Genomic DNA, 22419 nt, shown 5'->3' with positions numbered 1-22419 from the left:
ACTGCAGAATGGTTTATATCTTTTTTATATTTATCACAGCAACATACTGACATTGATTTGCCTCTAGTTTTCTTTACCATGCAATATTTTACCGTCCCTCTCAATTTTGTGTAATTTGCAAATTCAAACATGGCACATCTCTCTCCATATAGGTCATTGCTATAAAATGTAGGCCATTGCCAGTGTTGAGAGGCAAACTCATTGTTCCTGCATTAAAATTCTCCCTCCGGTTTAATATCAAGCTATTCATCATGACTGTTTAGATACCATCAATCCTTTATATATCTATCTGATAATGCTATTTTCTCTAGAGCCATATTACCATGGTGAAAATTCAAATTACAATTTCCAATATCCTTTTCTGGCATTTATCTTAGTCTTCGTAATTTTTTTTTTTTTTTTTTTTTGGCCGGGTCATGCCTCTTGTGAGATCTTAGTTCACCCAGCAGGGATCAAACCTGGGCCCTGGCAGTGAAAGCACTGAGTCCTAACCACGGGACGCCAGGGAATTCCTATTCTTTAAAATTCTTAAAAATTCTTACTCTCTAATATTCCTTCTACAAGTTCTTTCATAGGACAGAATCTAATCCTAGAATAAAAGAAATGTAAAAACTTACTTTTAGAATCCAATCATTCCCTTACAATTTCTTCATCCTTTAGAGGTGTTTTCTCCTTTTTCTTCCTTTCCAGATATTTGCTTTAAGTGAGAGGACAACAATTTGAGCAGTTATAATCTCTTCACATCTTTCTCATGTATATTTAGACCTCTAAACCCAAGGAGTGGGCTCAATTCCTTCCTTCCCTCTCACCTTCCTCTCTCCCTCCCTTCTACCCTTCCTCCCTCCACTCCTTCCTCCCTCCCTCTCTTCCTTCGCTCTTTTTTTCCTTCCCACCCTCCCTCCCTCCCTCCCTCTGCCTGGGCTTACTTTTCTTTCAGCACCACCCCCCACTGCCATCTGCTTTTCTTTCTCCAGAAATAATTATAAAATAAACTTTTGTTATCAAGAGGTAATATAAAGTGCAAAGAGCACACATTTTTGGTGGAGCAAGTAATTTTCTATGATTTGGGCACTTGCTTAATCTCTTTAAACTTACTTCATAAGTTTTTATGAACGATAACTGAACAGATATAAAAGACTTAGAGCGTTTTTAAAGCATAATAAACGTTAAATAAATGTTAATGTAGCATGAGTTTAAAGTTACACTCTACAATTTAGATGGCTGAAATATGTTTGTGTTTTTACCAGAAACAGATCTAATCTCTACTACAGATTCCTCATTCCCACTCAATAGTGGGAAGAGGGGAAGCAGTGTGAAGAGACTTTCAACTCGGCACCAAAACTATCTTAGTCTGTCTCAGTTTTAAAACAGTGGTTATTGGATGCTTCTTGTTGTTGTTTTGCTGTTGCTGTTTGGGAAATACTCAGTAAATTTAAAAAATCTAATATCCTATCCATGTAGATATTCCTGCTTCTTCAAAGAAACTCTGTTTTCTCCTTATTTCCATGGTGGTCTTAGGCAAAATTCTCATCATAGTCACCCTTCCTCTGGCCCCATTTACAAAAGCAGAGCACTTTCTCCTTCACCTCTTTGTCTGGTGGAAACTTTCCTTCCATCATATCTTAAATCCTAACTATGATTAAAATAAAATTCTATGATTTGAGACCCCCAGACACGGCTCTTGAAATGTAAAAGGGAGTATTTGGAGCAGACTGTCTTTAGGCAAATTAGAAAAGAATCATACCATCCTCAACTCAAAGAAAGAAGTGAAAGTATTTTTTTCATTTTTAATAATAACAGTGACAAAAAACAAAGTCATTCTGTACAACTACTATAGATCAAAATTTGAAAATAATGTAACAAATTTGAATTTTTAATTACAGTTATTTAAAAGTTAAGGTCACTAGGATATGATAATTTGTTGTGGAAGCGTTACACTCCTTGCTTTCATGGAAATGAAAGTGTTTATTACAATTTCCATGCATACTTGCTCCAATATTTGTTTTCTATCAAAAAATAAATTTGATTAATGTGACAGGGTGGATCTTAAGTCATTTGTAATACATTTTATGAGGAACTTCTTCCTTTGCTGGCAAAGGTAATATAGAAAAAAGGGCTATAAATGTATTTTAACATATGTCCAGCAAATCTGTGTCCAAATATATCACAAGATGATAATGAAAGCTGTACTAGGTTTTATAAAATTTAAGCATTTTAGTTCTTCAAGAATAGAGGTATCATCAATAGCACATTTCTTACTATGTTCATCAGTCAATTTTATTGGTAAATATATATGCTACTTTAAACATATAAAATCTAATTCTTTCAACATAGTAAACCTTTCATAAGGAAGAAACTGCATTTGACATGGAAAAATTGATTTTCAGATTATATTTGAATCACAGATGTGCTGATTATGAGGTTTGTACTCAAAATGAGTCTTCTTTATCCTTTTTCTTGAATTGGAGAAACTGGTGTCAGTAATGGTAGTGTGTAATTTATTTGGCATCAATAGTATTTTTCATAAATGTCAACAATTTGTTTTCTGCAAAGAATTTCATAATCTTTTCAATGATTTCAGGGACTGTTATACACTGATTTTTGTTTATGCGTCATTTTGCCTATAACATTAAGTTTGCTTAAAATATCATTAGTGCAGACCAAATAAATTTTTAAAGTATATTTTTAAAATATAACTTTGTTTTTCATTACAGGATTTAGATCTTTGTAAATACATCAACAATTTCTAAAAGAGCATTAGAAGAGTATCCACTAACAAGTATTCTATGGCACAAAGGCATCAATTCGACATTCTCATTGCTGTTTTGACAATGGTGGCAAACGTATGCAGGTAAATATACTTTTAGTATACTTCAATATTAGTTCACACTGAAAAGCATTTTAAATGTATAGGAATTAATATAGATTTTTATTGGGTTGGCCAAAAAGTGCCTTAGGTTTTTAAATAAAAATAAAAGACACATTTTTCATTTTCACCATGAGCTTTATTGAACAATGTAGTCACCCTTTTGTTCCACTACCTTCTGCCATTTTTCAGGCAACTTCATAATTCCATCTTCCCAAAACTTTTTATCTTTTTGAGCAAAGAACTGTTCCAGGTGCCTTTTATAGTCTTCCAGGGAATTGAAATTTTTTCCATTAAGAGAATTTTGTAAAGACCTAAATAAATGGAAATCCGAAGGTGCAATGTCTGGTGAATATGGCAGATGAATCAGAACTTCCCAGCCAAACTGTAACAGTTTTTGCCTGGTCATCAAAGAAACATGCGGTCTTGTGTTGTCCTGAAGGAAGATTATGCGTTTTCTTTTTTTTTTTTTATTTTTTGCGGTCCCCGGGCCTCTCACTGCTGTGGCCTCTCCCGTTGTGGAGCACAGGCTCTGGACGCGCAGGCTCAGTGGCCGTGGCTCACGGGCCCAGCCGCTCCGCGGCATGTGGTATCTTCCTGGACCGGGGCACGAACCCATGTCCCCTGCATTGGCAGGGGGACTCTCAACCACTGCGCCACCAGGGAAGCCCGATTATGCGTCTTCTATTGACTAATTCTGGATGCTTTTCATCGAGTGCTGTTTTCAGCTGGTCTAACTGGGAGCAGTACTTATTGGCATTAATCTTTTGGTTTTCCAGAAGGAGCTCTTAACAGAGGACTCCCTTGAAATCCCACCATATACACAGCATCACCTTCTTTGGATGAAGACCAGCGTTTGGTGTGGTTGGTGGTGGTTCATTTCCCTTGCCCCATGATTTCTTCTGTTCAACATTATAGTACAGTGTCCACTTTTCATCACCCATCACAATTTGTTTTAAAAACGGAACATTTTCATTATGTTTAAGCAGAGAATCACATGCAGAAATACAGTCAAGAAGGTTTATTTCTCTTAACTTACGTGGAACCCAAACATCAAAGCAATTAACATAACCAAGCTGGGACAAATAATTTTCAACGCTTGATTTGGTGATTTGGATATTTTGAGTATGTCGGCTATCTCCCGCATAGTATAACGTTGTTTGTTCTCAATTAATGTCTCGATTTGATTGCTATCAACTTCAACTTGTCTACCCGACCGTGGAGCATCATCCAACGAGAAATCTCCAGCACGAAACTTTGCAAACACTTTTGACATCTTCGATTCAGTCACAGCACCTTCTCCATACACTGCACAAATCTTTTTTTTGCGTTTCAGTTGCGTTTTTACCTTTCTTGAAATAATAAAGCATAATACACCGAAAATGTTGCCTTTTTTCTTCCATCTTCAATATTAAAATGGCTACACAAAAATTCACCAATTTTGATGTCTTTTTTAAAATGCACGCTGATATGACAGCTTCATATACAATCTAAAACTGAATGAAGTTAAAGACAACTAAGTGCTACTAGAGCCACCTTATGGAAAAAAACCGAACGAAACTTTTGGCCCACCCAATACCCTTACTATTTACCACAAATTTAGATGCACACACGTGTTAAAATATCTTTAACTATTTTGAGTATCTTCTACCCATTCTCTTTTCCAAGCCATATGTGCGGTATTATTGTATCTCTTACACCTCAAATTATGTTTTTTATATCTAGATTTTGGTTGCTCTTTTTTTCTTTAAGTACTCTTCTAAGAATATGTATGATTGTTCTAAGAATATGTCTTTTGTTGCATTTAAAAGAAAACTTAAAATGTTCATTTTGATATATTTTTCTGCAGTAGAAGAAAATCCCATGATATAAATATCATAGAGCTTCTTGGATTATCCTCTGAACACTGGTCATTGCCTTGGCAAAAACTAAATTTTGTATATAATTTGCTCAACAAAACCTTGCCAGTATTCTTATGTTTACTTCTACTCTGTTTAGAAAGCTTCAATAGTTTATCGGATTTCAAATTTGAACACAATGCTATTTTCACTCTTTTCATCTTTGTCAAGATGTTGTCATGAATGTTGTCTATGTTTTGCCCCTTCTCATTCTTCAGTTGAACATTTTACATCCCATCTAATTTGCAAAATAGAAAAAACATATATAAATCCTTTGGTTTGTAACAAAGTAACAAGGATCTAGTATATTTTTAGCAATTTGGAAGAACCCATTAATGCTTCTAAAGTCTGTTCTGTTATTTGGTAATTTTTAAATTTTCCATTGTTTAATATTCATGTTACATCAAGTATCCAGATCTCCAGAAAATATATTTGGTTTAATGAATCTTCATGTACATTTTATCCTAGTTTTTCTTGAAATTTACCATTTCTGGTTGACACGTAGCTAGAAGCTAAATTCGCATCCTTCTTCATCAGTGACACATTAGTGCTACATTACATATCCACTGGGATGGATAGCTCTGAAATCTCCTTTTTATAGCATTACATCTATTTCTCCAAAAAATGTATCTAAATAATACAAAATATTTATTTTGTTTACTCCTCTGATGGCTTTCCATTTTGTTTTCTAAACCTATATTTTTATCCCGACATATGAGAAAAAACACTGTATAATAACTTAGAAGTTATTTTAAAATATGTAACAATTTGAAAAAATATGAACATAATAAACCCATAAAATTTTTACAGTAGATAATTTTTGTACTGACAAAATTTCCAACAATAGAACATTTGCTCAAAAACAACTGGCCAACTACCTGATAATTTATAAGTACTTATAGTTATGATCATTTATATCTATGCAATGTCTACTTTGTGATTTAAGTGTATTAGTCAGGGTTCTCCAAAGAAACAGAAGCAAAGAATATATATAAAGAAACTTACTATAAGGTATTGGCTCATACAGTGATGGAGGCTGAAAAGTCCCATGATCTGCAGTCTCCAAGCTGGAGACCCAGGAAGGCCAATGGTGTAGTTAGAAAGCCTGAGAGCTAGAGAGCCAATGGTGTAGATTTCAGTCCAAGCGTGAAGGCCTGAGAACAAGGAATGCCAAGGGCAGGAGAAGATCAGTGCCCCAGCTCAGCAGTCAGGCAGAGAATAAAAGAAAGAAAAAGAGAGCTAGAACAAGAAAGACCTCCTTTCCTCCACCTTTTTGTTCTATTCAGGCCCTCAACCCACTGGATGAAGCCCATCTCCATTGGGAAGGTCATTTCCCTTTACTCAGTCCACTGATCCAAATGCTAACCTCTTCTGGAAACACCTGCACAGACAACATACCCAGAAATAATGTTTAACCGTATATCTGGCATCCCATGATCCAGTCAGACTGACACATAAAATTAACTACCACAACAAGTGATAATTAGTTATTACATAGTGGTTCATGTAATAACGAAGATACCTGTAATTTACATTGTGAACTCAGCAATATGATCTTTGTCCTATAAACATATGGCAAGACGATGTAAAGGAGAATATTATATATCAACTTAACTAATCCACTTACAATGGAGAATCTTTTTCCTTTCAATTTCAAAGAAATAAAAAATAAGACTGTCATGTAGAAACAGCTAATTTTAAATTCTGTTAGATCAATGAGCTCTTTCAGTTATCAAACTCATTCCTCTTTCATAAGTCAAAGGAGAATGACATATTAATATATGAATTGTGCAAAAATAAAACACTTTACTTCCATCTTTGGGAAAGTTCTTGTAAAATAACGAACAGCTGATTGCCAGAGATGTTACCATCCCCATTGTTACTGGAAGTGCCTGTTTAAACCAGCATAACTGGAGTTTGCATCCCTTTTTACTTTTGGCAGATTGAATGCCTGCTTCTATTGCTGTTTTTCTGCCCAGATTATTGCTCCAGATATTTCCAGTACTGCCCAGATGATTGACCAGAAGCTCCTGAAATATCCATACACACAGGGGCCACAGTATAGGCCTCTGTTACCGCTAAAAGTTTCCCCTATTAGGATACAGAGAAGATCCCTCACCAAGGCAAACTATCACAGATATTGCCCATAGTTCTTTCTTTTCTGACATCATCTCTGATGACAACTAGGCTTAGGATATACAATCTGATTCATCCTCACTTTAACTAAGGTGCACTATCTGTAGCTTTATGATGAATGTCTGTTTCCTAAGGTAAGGAGAAAACCAATAGATCTATCATAAGTCTTTTTCTTTTTTTTTCCTAAAAATTTTTGAAGGCATGAGATCCACACAACAAGATATATTAATTCCATTTATGGCACTTGGATATTCAATTTAGATCCTAATACCACACAAGTTTTCTCCCCACCAAGTTCCCAGATATCAGTCTTATGAAACCTAATGGATCCTTGAATTATATTTTTTATAACACAGGTCTAATTCGATCTTTGCATTTTACTATGTAGAAATAGGTCCCAATGGAATTCAGTAAATTATCCACTTTACAAAGGCATTTAGTAGTTAAACTGGACTCTCCTAGACTATTCAGTGTGGCCTCACATTTCTTGTTATGGTAAATTTATGAATTTATAACTCATAATTGTCAGCATTACTGATATTTGTAAAGAAGTCCATTTCCTTTGAACCAGACTACTGTGTATCTGAATGATGAGTTAATTTCCAACTCAACAACTCTCCCCAGAGTTCCAAAATATCTTCTCTAGAATTTTAAAACTTCACCTCAATATTATTCCTAATAGTCTGTCACATTTTTAAAGACAATGCCAGTGGCCTTAACACATTACTATTGGGTCATCCAAGCCCCCTTCCTAGAGATCAGTTTAACTATAAAAGATCTTCTGAAGAAAAAAAAAAAAAAAGAACACTGAACAGCATTCTTATTAAAAATGTTAGCAACATAAAAATAGCTATGTCATAAATGAAAGAAAAAATGTACTTCATGCAAGATAATGAATTAAGACAATTCTACCATGTGGCATAAATTCTATGCCATGTTCTCATTTCCTAATTTGCTTTCACATTACATTCTGAGTAATAAGCATCAGATTTCATTTTTCAAAATCCTCCTTTGTAATAAAAATGTGATAAAAAGCCCCAATACTTTCAGGCTTGTTAGCACATTTTCAAAGATAACATTAGATGTACAGCCCCAAGTGGGAATATTAAAACAACACACATATCAAGCTATTGGACTTGAGAGGAAAATAACTTTGTGGTATATTTTGTTTGTCCTGATTTACAGTTAGAACATAACTTTCAGTCATGCATTATTAACAGGAGACAGGACAGGAAAAGAGCTTTATTGTTCCAAGATTAATGAATGGCTGTCCTTCAGTAAACATTTGCCTCAGAGGCAGAGTTAGCTAGAACAATTTCCTTTCCTATTTCGGGGAACCTGCCATTCAGTACCTGAAAATTCAACTTTATAGAATTCTAATACCCTAAAGAAAAAAAAATAAAAACCTATGACAAAGCTGAAACTACCCACCAAAACACAAAGGAGCAGTCTGCATACTTGCCTTTGCCCTGAAGGGAAAGCCTCTCACAGTTCATGTCCCTTTTTCATCTTCAAGTGCAGACAGACTCTCCCTCACTACATCCCAAAATAACTAGTTACATGGGACAAACTTACCTATGACTTCCTCTTCTTCAAAGCATTTGTCTAGCACTGTGACGAACTGAAGTCCATTCCACACTGTAAAGAGCAATGAACTTTTAACCTAATATTGCTGAAGGTTCCAACATTATAAAAAAAACAAACAAAATTACACACCAAGTGGACTTTGTATTTCATGATATTCTATTTTCCCTTTCTTTCTTTCATCTTTCTGTTGAGAAACATAGCACTTAGGGTATAAGGATCAAATTTTGGTTTTCAAAGATTTGTGTCACCACTGCCCCATTCTCATAAAATATACCTTACTAATACTTTACTTTTTCTTCCTATAAGCACATTTTTATGTTCCTTTAGCTTTCAGTCATTGACAATCTTTTGGGATTACCATAGCAATAGATAATAAGTGGTGTATGCATGCATACAGAATGAACCTTTATCTTTGTTATCTTTATCCTTGTTTTTCGGTAGTTTGGGTGTGTATTTCTTTGAAATTATCCTGTTTGGCATTGAGTTTTTTAATTTTAAATTTTTATCTTATATCAAATGCCCCAAGGGATTATTTGGGAATTGAGCAGTAGTCTGTATTGTAGGTCAGGTCTTCACATTATTGCTACTTCACAGTAATTTATTTCACCAACAACAATATTTGGTATTGACTGTAGTATAGTTTTTTTTTAAGTATGAAAATAACTGATAGAAGAATAGTGTTTATCTCAGGACAAGGAAAGGACTGGTGTTGTCTGGGAAGATGCAGAAGGGAAACTCCTGGCGTGTGGGAAACAGGTAGAGGCTAATGCATGAATATATATATGAAAAATTAGTTGAGTTGTACAATTAAGATTAGCACACTGTATATGCTTTATATATATTATACCTTGATAAAAAATTTTAAGGCTTTTTTTTCATTTATCATTATCACAAAAATGGCATTTATTATATTCTTGAAATTTTATACAGCACTAGCTTTAAGCACTAAAATAATATAATACAATAGCAATATTTAGTTAGTTCATTGATTATTACTTCAATAATACTTTCTGGGGCATCGAAAGTGTAGGCATAAGACATAATACATCCTTGAGCTCACAGTTTAGCATGGGGAGACATACAAGCTTAGGTACAGTTGTATCAGGGTAGAATTCCTATGATTAGGGAAGACAAAGCTGGGTGTTTTTTGTTGTTGTTGTTTTTTAAACACATAAGCAGGGTCAACAACTAAGTCTGAGGGGTGGAGTATTAGGGAAAGCCTCCCTAAGGAGATGGTTGAGCTTGACATGCACTTATGGAGATTAAAATCTAAGTAAAGAAACTTTTTAAAAATGGCCAAAAAAATGTCACTGAAGTATGTTGGCAGAAGAATCAAAAATGATTACACTGCTTTTCTCCATAAATACATAAACCAGACAAATTAAGCGCAACAGGTGGAGACTTTAAGACATTAATGGCTTATTGAAAATAAATTCTCACTAAATATGAAAGGTTCAAGGACAAAGTAACTGTTAATTAAAACTTTAATGGATAAAAGGAAAATTACTTCAGTGTTACCTCTAAACAAGGTCTTTGGAGAAGCTTTTAGCTGGTTAAGAGAAGACTTGTTAGGCAATAAGGCCATGAGATCTTAAGTTTTATGTGGTAGAATGATGAACACTCATGAACAGCTGGGGCTGAGCTTATGTAATAACTATTAACTTCAAAGGAAGACTCTGGCCCAAAATATTAAGACTAACTAATATCACTAGCTTTCAGCCAGTAACTCCATTTCTTGTCATTCATTCCCTAGCATCAGACTCTGACCCCAAATTACCCACTTGCCTACTTCTCATACCCCCCCATACTTGCCTACTTCTCATACCCCCTAGACTAATGTTTCAACCACATTTCTATCCCTCCAGACTTGCTCCTACCTGTTGCCCTATCTTGCTTCACCACTCCTTTTCTGAGTGGTCCTCCATTCTCCTCTAAATTAAAAGCCATAATGGCTTAGTAAAAAAGTTTATCTTTCACTTACACGAAATCCAACACAGATGTTCCTGTTCAGTCAGGGTGATTTCCACATTATCATTTCAGCATCCAGTCTCCTTCCAGTTTCCCCTAGGGTTTGAAGTGTTCTGTAGGATCCTTTTCCAGATGGCAAATGGGGGAAGAGGAAGTATAAAGAATCATAAAGGAGGTTTTGAAGAACTAGGACTGGCAGTATTTCAATTCACTTCTGCCCACATTCTGGTGGCTAAAACTTAGTCACACGGCCACCACATCTAAATGCAAGGGAGGCTGGGAAATGTAGTCTAGTTATCTGCTCAGGAAGAAGAGAAAATTATTTTGGTACATCCATGGCAGTCTCCACCACATTTGCCCATTATCGTTCTTCATCCAGTTTCCACTTATAACTGGGCTTCCCAATATACTAAGCTTCACAGACAGATGGCTACAGTCCCTACTGGCCCTGAGTTGACATACCTGAATTTTGATAGTAAGAGATAGTAAGGACTCATAAATTAATATATATGTGCTAAGTGCCTACTCTGTGTCAGACACTTGTTTAAGTGCTAGGGAAAAATAGTAATTGAAGTGAACAAAATTGCTAACCCTGATGAGCTTACACTATCTCAGCATCTTCTCACAGCTTTGCGAAAAGAGAGAATAATAGCTACCTGCCTGTGTTATAGAATAAGAAGAGCATCCAGAAGATCCTTTTGATTAGAAATATCTCCTGGATCCAGGTAGCGTATTATTAGTAGAGATTCAGTCACCTGAGTTAATCCTCTAATCCTCTTTTAAATACATTAAATATTAAATTAAGTATATTAAATCTTCTGGAAGGAATGATATATTAAGTCACAAGAGCTTCGTGTAAATCTACCTGTCAGATGTCTTTCTTTGAGATGGAAAAAAAGTGGTATCTAGAGGACAAGAGTGCTTAAGGACACAAAAAAGGTACACAGACAGAGGGCAAAATGAAGAAACATTTCCCACCTTATAATCTCACTTCACACATCAAAGCATGTCATGGTAAGTAATTCTGCATTCATGTGTACAAAACTTTAAGGAAAAATCTTATCAAAAGCCAAGATTTTACCCTAGAATATTTAGATGATGAGTTCATTTTCCAACCATGGCACTAAAGATCTTCCTCAGTTCAGGATGGGGTTATGTCCCAATAAACCCATCGTAAGTTGAAAATATCGTAAGTCAAAAATGCATTTAATACACCTAAACTACTGAACATCATAGCTGAGCAGCACAGCATACCTTAAACATGCTCAGAACACTTACATTAGCCTACATTTGGACAAAATCACCTAACACAAAGCCTATTCTATAATAAAGTGTTGAATACCTCATCTACTTTATTGAATACAGTACTGAAAGTGTAAAACAGAATGGTTGTGTGGGTACAGAATGGGTGTAAGCATACTGGTTGTTTACCCTCGTGATCGTGCGGCTGACTGGGAGCTGAAGCTTGCTGCCACTGCACAGCTTCATGAGAGAGTATCATACTGAGTATCTCTAGCCCACAGAAAAGACAAACAATCAAAATTCTAAGTACTGTTTCTACTGAATGTATCACTTTCACATCACTGTAAAGTCGTTAAGTCAAACTATTACCAAGTCGGGGACCATTCTATGTCAAATAAAACATTCAATCTGCAACTTCATGTGATGCAGGTCAATTTTGTCTGTCCCCAAAACCACCTACTGTATGATCAATCAACCTCACATTAACCTTTCTCAACACTTGAAATAAATACTCTTGAACCTTAGTTCAAGGAAATGTTTCTGATTTGCCGTGCACCTGAAACTATCACAACATTGTTAATCAGCTATACTCCATTATAAAATAAAAAGTTAAAAAAAAATAAAAGGAAATGTTTCTCCCCTCCTCTATCCCTGCCTTGGAATTGCTGGAATTGTTAAACCCAGTAGGTAAAGAGATTATAAATTTAAATAATGGGATTTGATATGGGAGATTTCTAAGTTCAGTTTGTTGTCTCCAGTGTTTCTGTAAAAGAGGAAATGGTATGAAAAAACCCAGTTCCTATTATCTCCTATCATCAGTCACAGCCCTAGGCTAGGACTTTTTATGCAAATTTAAAGAGAACACATAGCTATTCAAAGCTGTTTTCAGAAATTGAATGTTTTATATAAAAATTCTAAAATGATATTTATGTAAAGTGGGCTTGTATTTCTAATTAATAAATCTCTTATCTTCCTAACAGGAAAATATACTAACCATTATTTCTTTGAATTTGCAGAAATTTACATTCTTATGTATTTATCATCTCTCTTCCATACATTATAACAAAAATTACAGTGACTACTGTAGATACTGAAAACTAATCATTTCTATCTGGGCTGGTTAAATAATGTCTGAACTTTTGTTAGCTATGTATGTACATAGATACATAGAAATTTTAGCTACAAAAGGCTTAAATCTTATTTAGTCCAAGGCTTTCATTTAATAGATGAGAAAACTGAGACCTACAAAGGTTATAGAAATCCAATACTAACATTAGAAAAACAGCTCAAGTGTACCCTCCCTTGAAGATGGATCAGCATTGTCAGCCCTATATAACTACTAAGCACAATGCTTTTAAATTAAAGAAGTGGATTACATTTTAAATTGAGATCTAAACTGAATGAATGGGTTTTGAATTAGTTCTAAAGACGACATCAAATAAAAATAAACAAGAGTCAAAATCTGTTTTTTAACATACTTGTTAAAATTTCCACTGAGTAAAGTTAATTGCACTTATTCATGTAGGGGCAGGAGCCCAACCAAGCTACTACTTGGGAAAGCAAGTATTTTATTTGCTAAGTAAAATACTTAGGGAAGCAAGTATTTTTATTCTGTTTTTGAAAATGGGTTTATGTCTGTTAAATTAGTTATCCTGAGGGAGGCTGAAAACTAATTCAGGGCTTGTTTATCTATTCAGAGGGATACATTCCCATTCTGCCTGCACTGCAGAAATTTGAGGAAACTCAGGTCCAAGGCATTAATGCTGAAACTTTAAATCTGTTCATTGACTCCTTACAGGATTAACTTTCTAAGTATGCTTAAGTTCTGAGGCATTTGTTTGCCATGGAAGTCAGACTCCTTAAGCCTAATCAGGAGCTGTTGCTGCAGTTTATTTATAGTTCAGAAGGTGAAACTGATTCACTTAATTGGAAAACACTGCTTCCTAGTCTATGTGCCTATTGATGTACTGTACCTTTGACGCCATTAGTTACCAGGGTGAAATTCTAATATGACCTTTGTTAATAAGTTGCATTCTCCATAATGGCTGTTTGCAGTTTCTAAGAGCTGTTTACATGATGTGCTTGGTAATCAGTCATACAGTGTAATTCGCATGGTGGAGAGAAAGATCCACTTTAATTGGAATAGTGCAGAAGGCTCAAATCTGAGAAAATTTTAGTAGTCTGTGGTTGATTTCTTGCGGAGTTCCGCATATGCTTTTAAAATGGAAAAGGCATGCTTGTACAACTAGCCAGACATCATGCAATTTCCATTTGGAAAGTTGCAATAAAGGATATGAAAACATCATGACGGAAAGAGTATATGGTGACAGAACGGAATATTATTTGCCCATTTAGACAAATACTGCTCATAGCATAGCCACCTCTCATTCACTTTGCAGCACAGAACACACACACACACACACACGCGCGCGCGCGCGCTCGCACGCACACACTACACTGGTCCTTTGTGAACTCGTTCTTAGAATTTCTATTTAAAAGAGTACTACCATCAAACCATCTGACCAAGCTGATTTTAAAGAATACCAATTTGTGGATTTTTACATTGCTTATGGGGCACAGAAGACAAGAATGTCCATTTTAAAGAAGAACAACAAGTACACTCTTTGAAGTGAGTAGCATGATGTTACAGAAAGTTCCTTGGATTTGGAGCCAGGCAGCCTGAAATCAGTGTTGGCATTACCACTTATTTGCTGTGTGAGTTTGGTCAAGTTAATTAACCTCTTTGAGGCTCTGTTCATTTATCTATGAAATGAGAATAATAATGGGTATCTCATAGGTGTGTATTAAAGTAGCATGCAGCCTTCTCTGCTATAACGTAAGAGTTCCTAAGAGAACTCAAAACAAAATCAAAATATTAATATAACAGTTTTATTATATTTATTTTCTAATAAAACTAGTGAAAAAAATTAAGGGCAAGGGAACTTCAGACCAGGGAAAAAAAAGTTATTTTCCCTGCAATATTTAAATTAAAAAATGCTTTTATAACCATAAAACCTGTAAAAACTAAACATCGCATCCAGAAGCTAAACACCCCTATGTCACCCAAACTTTAAAAGTTTCTCTCATTTGCTCAAGAGCAATGGCTGGTCTTTTCTCACTATCACAGTTCTTCTTACACATTCCTACCCCCCAGTCATATTTCCAACAAAACACAAAGCCATTAAAATAAACATCCAGCAGTGTTTAGTGCTGCTAAACACTACCGTATTTTTTTCATAATTCAGTTACTATCAAAAAGTGGTCTGCATAGTGCACACGTTCCCACCCCTGCATGACTACAAGACTCACTTGGCAAGATTCTTAAGAATCCAGATTTCAGAGCCCATTCCAGACCTGCTGATGCAACGAGTCTGTTATGGGGCCAAGGAATCTGCATTTCAATAAGTATTTCTTCATTCAATCCAAAAGAAGAGCCTCCAACAAAAATAATATGTAAGAAGCAAATCTGAATCATGTTGATATTGCCTATGAATCCGGCTCAGAATATTTTATTAAACTTTATCCTGAGAATTAATGATGGCATAAGAGCTGGATAAGATTTTAGAATAGTTATTTTTAAAACAAAACTGTAAGAGGAAATATCAGTTACTTATGCATAACTGATAATTCACCTTAATAATGGTGTAGCAAAAATATGCAATAAAATAGATGGAGGTCTCACAAGCCCTCTGTCTCACAAGCCCTCTCACAAGCCCTCCAGATATGGAACTTGTTTCAATTTCTAGGCTCTTTTTATTTTCAAGGTTTTCACATTCATCTCACAAAACCTTTTTTTTTTAGATGCTGTATCCGTCACTTGATTTGATAGCCTAACAGATGCTTCATGCCTCATGTTTCCTCACCCTCCTTGCTAAGTGTATATTGCTTCTACCTTGATTTCTTTGTATCATGTGTAATACTGAAACATTTCTTTATGTGAAAAACTAAATTATAAGCCACCTCTGGTAAGAAATGTTTGCTTTTTTCACAGGATCTGCTTTCTGAATAGATGCCTCTACATTTTTCTTAAATTGAATATTCATGTTTTCAGAATGGAACAAACAAATTTCAAGATTTGAAAGCACAGCCATGCTGACATATAGTTGGCCAAGTACCGAAAGGCCTTTGCATGAGTGACAGCAACACCAACTGCACATACACTGGAGTTGGCTCTATCCCTCTGGTAGCACAGTAAGAGAATCTATGTGTCCTGGGGACCCAAGAGAGATAGAAAGTTTTGGTAATCAACCCATGATATTTCTGTAACACCTTTGTGAAAGAGCTCTACAATAAATGAATTAACATATTAGAATGAGACACTGAAGTTACCAAAGTGGATATAATAATGTGGTAGTATTGTAGAAAGTAAGCAGTCTTTAAAATCAGGGTTCCTGATTCTAGTCACCTCCATGTTACTTACAAAGTAGTGACCATAGGCAGTCACGTGCTTTCTCTGGACCTTTGTATTAGCTTTAAACTAAAAATCATAGCAGAATTAACCACACTGGGTGGGAGGAATGTGCATGATAAAATGTGAGAAGGAATCAATGAGTAGCCTTGTTTTCCTTCATCATTTATATTTGATCTTTATATGAATATAGTAAAGCCAATTTAACAAAAAATAGTAGAAATTATATTTTGTCTTATATATTTAGGAAGAAAAGTAATCTGAATCATTAAATTAAAACATAAAAAAAAAAAATCCAGAGGGAAGCTAGTAATTTCAACCCAAGTGCTGCAACGAGCTGAAGAAAGCAAAGATACAGGATGAAGCCTATCTGGTTTCCCAGTTCTTAATCTGTTTCCCACATTGATTTCCTTAAAGGTAAGTGAAAAGTAATAAAAATTAAAACATGTTTTTTACCACATCTGTCTGATATTTCAGTTCTTTCTAATGCTCTTTGTATTGATTCCCATGTCTCAGATTCACCACGGCTTTGGACATGCTGACTAACAGGTGCTTGAGATGGCAAAAGATGACATTAGGTAAAATGGGGTGAAGACCTGCTGCGTTTGGTGTCCCTGGCACCCTCTCCATCAACATTTTGCACAGGAAAGAAGTAATGAAAGTTTTGCCTAAGACTGGTCATTTTTATTTTGCTTCAATGTATAGAACACGATCTAGTCATTATTATATAATTCAAGGCGAAATAGAGCAACATGAGGTTGGTAGCAAAGTAAGATATTAAACCTAGAAAATGATCTGGGTGGCATGGCTTACCATGGCTGCTTTTGCAACTACACAAGATTATGCTGGAGCTTTCGGTGATATGGATGTGGGTACCAGAAGCTGAGAAAACCTTCATTCAGAAATTCCTAGCATGGCAGATCTCACTGTGGAGAAGCTGGCAATCATTGCCACCACCTGAGTGTCTTTTCCTTAATGGAATTGGGAAAAATTCCAGCACTAACTGAACAACTCCATCCAGATATATTCCTGTATCCTTTGCTGAAACCTGTATCCTCTGAGCTTCTTACAATGAAGTATGGTTTGTATAAGATTCTATGTTAGGACTCTAATTTTTCCAATTCACAACCCCAGTGGGACTAATTCTGGGATATTTCTGGTGTATCTAGGGTGGTACTTCACTGAATATATCACGAAAAACAAGCACTTATATAACAGATATGATTGTTACTCAATGATAAATTTTAGCCAAACACAATTTCCTGACTCTGCTGCCTTCTATCCCTCTGTCTCAACCTCTTTTCTGCCAACAGAAAGAAAAATGCACCCAGAGCTTATTTAACTGTCTCAGTGCTGCATTGTCAAAAAGACTTAATTCATGCTGTGCAATCTATTGCTTCTGTTTTCTCTTCCCAACCTAAAGTTACCTCTAGTTCTTATTCACAACCTTCATTCACTTTAATTGATCACTCTCATTATCTACCTCACCTTGTTTCTCTGGCTAAGTATTAGCTGATTGGTCATTATTTTCCCTGATTTTTTTCAGTTGTAGCCCTAGAGATCTTATTTTCCCATTTCTCCTACATTTTTAATCTTTTCTTTAAATTGTTACCAAACATCTCACTCTTCAACCACAAGTGTATATATGTATGTATGGAGGGTGGGTGTATATAAAATATATTTATAAAGTAAGTTGATCTGCAAGGATATAAAGATAAAAAAAGATAAGGTTACCCTGGAAAATTCATACTAATTGGTACAACATAAAATGAAAGAGAAGGAATATCTTCTATGCTCATGGTATCAAGCTATTTATCTAGTCTACTCAGTATTATTTACATAGCTAAGGAAAGACTGAAACATCAGCAAAGGGTCATATTTAGAAATGAAATATGGAAAAAGCAAGTCCTAAAACAAGCTTTCATAATCCATGTTCATCAACATTCAAGCACTTTAAAATATATCTCTGGCAGACACAAATAATCCAGTTACTAATGAGACACACTTTGCTGTGGCAGAAAGGTATTACAGACTCTCCCCTGGACTTTAAATAATATCACTCAAGACTATTTGCCTTCATAATTCCATCTGTACCAAACATTGTTATAATTACTAAATTTAGATACCCATGTACATTTATATCAAAACTGAATATTTTTATCAGAAAATGCACATTGTCTTTTTATCAAAAAGGGAAATGTCTCATTGTAGCGAAATAATTTGGCATCCTAGATTATAAATATATCTCCAGTAAAATTAAAAAGTATATCTAATCATCTCCATATTGACTGATTAAACCCAGCTTACATGCTTGCCAAGCCCCCAAACCTGTATCATGAAAATAATGTCACCCTATAAAAGTTCTTGATGCCCAGCAAAATGATAACAAATGTACCTCAGTTTTTAATCTTTACAAACTTGAATACCCCAAAAAAATGGTTTTTTCCCCTAAAAATTAGAAGAATATTAAAAGCAACAAGAGAAAAACAACTTATTATGTACAAGAGAACTGCAATAAGATTATCGGCAGAGTTTTCTGCATGAACTTTGCAGGCCAGGGGAGTGGCATGATATTTTCAAAGTCCTAAAAGAAAAAACTTCCAATAAAGAATACTCTAACCAGTAAATTTAACTTTCAAAATTGAAGGCACGATAAAGAGTTTTCCAGACTAGCAAAAGCTAAAGAAGTTCATCACCACTAAACCAGCATTACTGGAAATGTTAAAGGGCTTCTTTATGCTGAAAAGAAAGGGTGCTAACTGATTACAAGAACACATACAAAACAATAAATCTCACTGGCAAAGTAAATATGTAGTAAGTAGGTAATTAATTACTTATAAAACTAGTATGACAGTTAAAAGACAAAAATCATAAAAATAACTATGATCACAATAATTAGCTAAGGAATACACAAGATAAAAGGATACAAAATGTGACACCAAAAACATAAAATTTTGGGCTTCCCTGGTGGCGCAGTGGTTGAGAGTCCACCTGCTGATTCAGGGGATGCGGGTTCATGCCCCAGTCCGGGAGGATCCCACATGCCGCGGAGCGGCTGGGCCCGTGAGCCATGGCCACTTAGCCTGCGCATCCGGAAACTGTGCTCCACAATGGGACAGGCCACGACAGTGAGAGGCCTGTGTACCACAAAACAAAACAAAAAAAAACCCATAAAATTTTGAGGGAGGTAATAAAAATACAGAGTTTTAGGGCTTCCCTGGTGGCGCAGTGGTTGAGAGTCCGTCTGCTGATTCAGGGGATGCAGGTTCATGCCCCAGTCCGGGAGGATCCCACATGCCGCGGAGCGGCTGGGCCCGTGAGCCATGGCCACTTAGCCTGCGCATCCGGAAACTGTGCTCCACAATGGGACAGGCCACGACAGTGAGAGGCCTGTGTACCACAAAACAAAACAAAAAAAAAACCATAAAATTTTGAGGGAGGTAATAAAAATACAGAGTTTTAGGGCTTCCCTGGTGGCGCAGTGGTTGAGAGTCCGTCTGCTGATTCAGGGGATGCGGGTTCGTGCCCCAGTCCGGGAAGATCCCACATGCCGTGGAGCGGCTAGGCCCGTGAGCCATGGCCACTGAGCCTGCATGTCCAGAGCCTGTGCTCCGCAATGGGAGAGGCCACAACAGTGAGAGGCCCGTGTAACGCAAAAAAACAAAACAAAACAAAACAGAGTTTTAGTATGTATTCAAACTTAACTCGCTGTCAATGTAAAATAGACCAGTATATTTATATAGACTGGTATATGTGACCTTCACAGTAACCACAAAACAAAAACCTATCAGAGACACACAAAAGATAATGAGAAAGGAATCTAAGCATAACACTACAAAAAGTCATCAAATCACAAGGGAAGAAAGCAAGAGAAAAAGAAAAGAACAAAAGTCAGAAAACAATGAACAAAATGGCAATAAGCACATACCAATCAGCAATTATTACTTTAAATGTAAATAGAGTAAATTCTTTATTCAAAAGGCATAGAGTGGCTGAATGGATAAAAAGACAATGTCTAGCTATACAAGAGACACACTTTAGATGTAGGGAAGGACAGACTGAAAGTGAAGAGATGGAAAAAGATATTTCATGCAAATGGAAACCAATAAAAGTTGGAGTAACTATATTTATATAAGACAAAATAGACTTTAAAACAAAGACCATATAATAAGAGACAAAAAAAAGAGTTATATAATGATAAAGGGGTCAATCCAACTAAAGGATATAACATTTGTAAATATGTATGCACCAGAGGAGCACATATTATGTATACAAAGCAAATATTAACAGACCTAAAGAAAGAAATAGACGGCAGTACAATAATAGTAGGGGAATTTAATACCCCACTTACATCAATGGAAAGATCACCCAGACAGAATATCAGGAACGAAACATTGGCCTTAACTGATATGTTAGACCAGATGCGCTTAACAGATATTTACAGAATATTCCACACAAAAGAAACTAAATACACATTCTCAAATTCACATGAAATACTTGACAAGGCAGATCATATGTTAGGGCAAAAAAATAACCCTCAATAAATTCAAGAGAATTGAAATTATATCAAGCATCTTTTCTGACAACAACAATATAAAGTGAGAAGTTAATGACATGAAGAAAACTGAAAAATTCACAAATATGTGGAGATTAAACAACATGCTACTAAACAACCAATGGGGTCAAAGAAGAAATAAAAATATAAATCAAAAAATATCTCGAGACTAACAAATGACAAAATTTAAGAGAATTCTATGGACAATTATACACCAACAAATTGGACAATCTAGAAGAAAGTGATAAATACTAGAAACATACAACTTACCAAGACCGAATTATGATGAAATAGAAAATGTGAACAGATCAATTATTAGCAAGGAGACTGAGCAGTAATCAAACACCTCCAAAGAAACAAAAATCCAGGACCACACAGGTTAACATGTAAATTCTACCAAACATTTAATTAAGAGTTATAACCTATTCTTCTCAAACTCTTCCAAAAAACAGAAGATGGGGGAACTTTTCCAAACACATTTTATGAGGCAAGCATTACCCTGATACCAAAACCAGACGAGAGTGCCACAAAGAAAGAAAATTACACGCCAATATCCCCAATGAACATAGATGCAAAAAAACCTCAACAAAATATTAGCAAACAGAATTCAGCAATACATTAAAAGTATACACCAAGATCAAGTGGGATTTATTCCAGGAATGAAAGGTGGTTCGACATCTGCAGATCAATCAATATGATATACCATATTAAAAATATGAAGTATAGAAATCATATGATCATCTAATAGATGCAGAGAAAGCTTTTGACAAAATTCAACATCCATTTATAATAACTCTCAACAAAGTAGGTATAGAGGAAATGTAACTCCATATTCATATATAAAGGCTATATATAATGAGCCCATACCTAATATCATACTCAACAGTGATACACTGAAAGTTCATCCTCTAGGACCAGGAACAAGACAAGGGTGTCCATTCTTGCCACTTTTATTCAATATTGTATTGGAAGCCCTAGCTAGGGCAATTAGGCAAGAAAAAGAAATAAAAGGCATCCAAACTGAAAAGGAAGAAGTAAAACTGTCACTATCTGCAGATGACATGATATTATATATAGAAAACCATAAAGACTCCATCTAAAAAAAACTGTTAGAACTAATAAGCGCATTCAGTAAAGTTGCAGGATACAAAATCAATGCCCCCAAATCTGCAGTGCTTCTTTATACTAATAATGAACTATCAGAAAAAGAAATTAAGAAAACTATTCCATTTACAACTGTGTCAAAAGAATCAAATACTTAGGAATAAATTTAACCAAGGAGGTGAAAGATCTGTATGTTGAAAACTACAAGACATTAATGAAAAAAAAAAATTGAGAATACACAAATATAGAAAGGTAGTCCATGCTCATGGACTGGAAGAATCAGCATTGTTAAAATGTCCATTCTACCCAAAGCAATCTACAAATTCAATACAATCTTTATCAAAATCCCAATGGCATTTTTCACAGAAACAGAACAAACAATCCTAAAAATTGTATGGAACTACAAAAGACCCTGAATAGTCAACGTAATCTTGAGAAAGAAGAACAAAGCTGGAGACCTAACATTCCTTGATTTCAAACTACATTATAGAACTATATTAATTAAAACAGTATGGTATTGGCATAGACACAGGCACACAGATCAATGAAACAGAATAGAAAGTCTAGAAATAACCCCATGTATATATGGTCAAGAAATTTACAACAAAGGAGCCATGAACATACAATGGAGAAAGGACAATTTCTTCAATAAATG

General features: G+C 35.3%; 1 long non-coding RNA gene across 1 annotated transcript; it reads right to left on the bottom strand.

The window, feature by feature from the left end:
• Positions 1 to 617: 617 nt before the first annotated feature.
• LOC116754027 lies at positions 618 to 10555 on the bottom strand. The gene is made up of 3 exons (XR_004349912.1): positions 10469 to 10555; positions 8476 to 8538; positions 618 to 697 (listed from the first exon to the last, which is right to left on the bottom strand). It is a non-coding gene; the product is annotated as an uncharacterized LOC116754027 (long non-coding RNA).
• Positions 10556 to 22419: the final 11864 nt, after the last annotated feature.

Source organism: Phocoena sinus, chromosome 5, assembly GCF_008692025.1.
Source record: "Phocoena sinus isolate mPhoSin1 chromosome 5, mPhoSin1.pri, whole genome shotgun sequence".
Classification (NCBI taxonomy): domain Eukaryota; kingdom Metazoa; phylum Chordata; class Mammalia; order Artiodactyla; family Phocoenidae; genus Phocoena; species Phocoena sinus.
The sequence above is the reverse complement of the archived record's forward strand: the minus strand, read 5'-3'. Positions and strand labels throughout refer to the sequence as shown.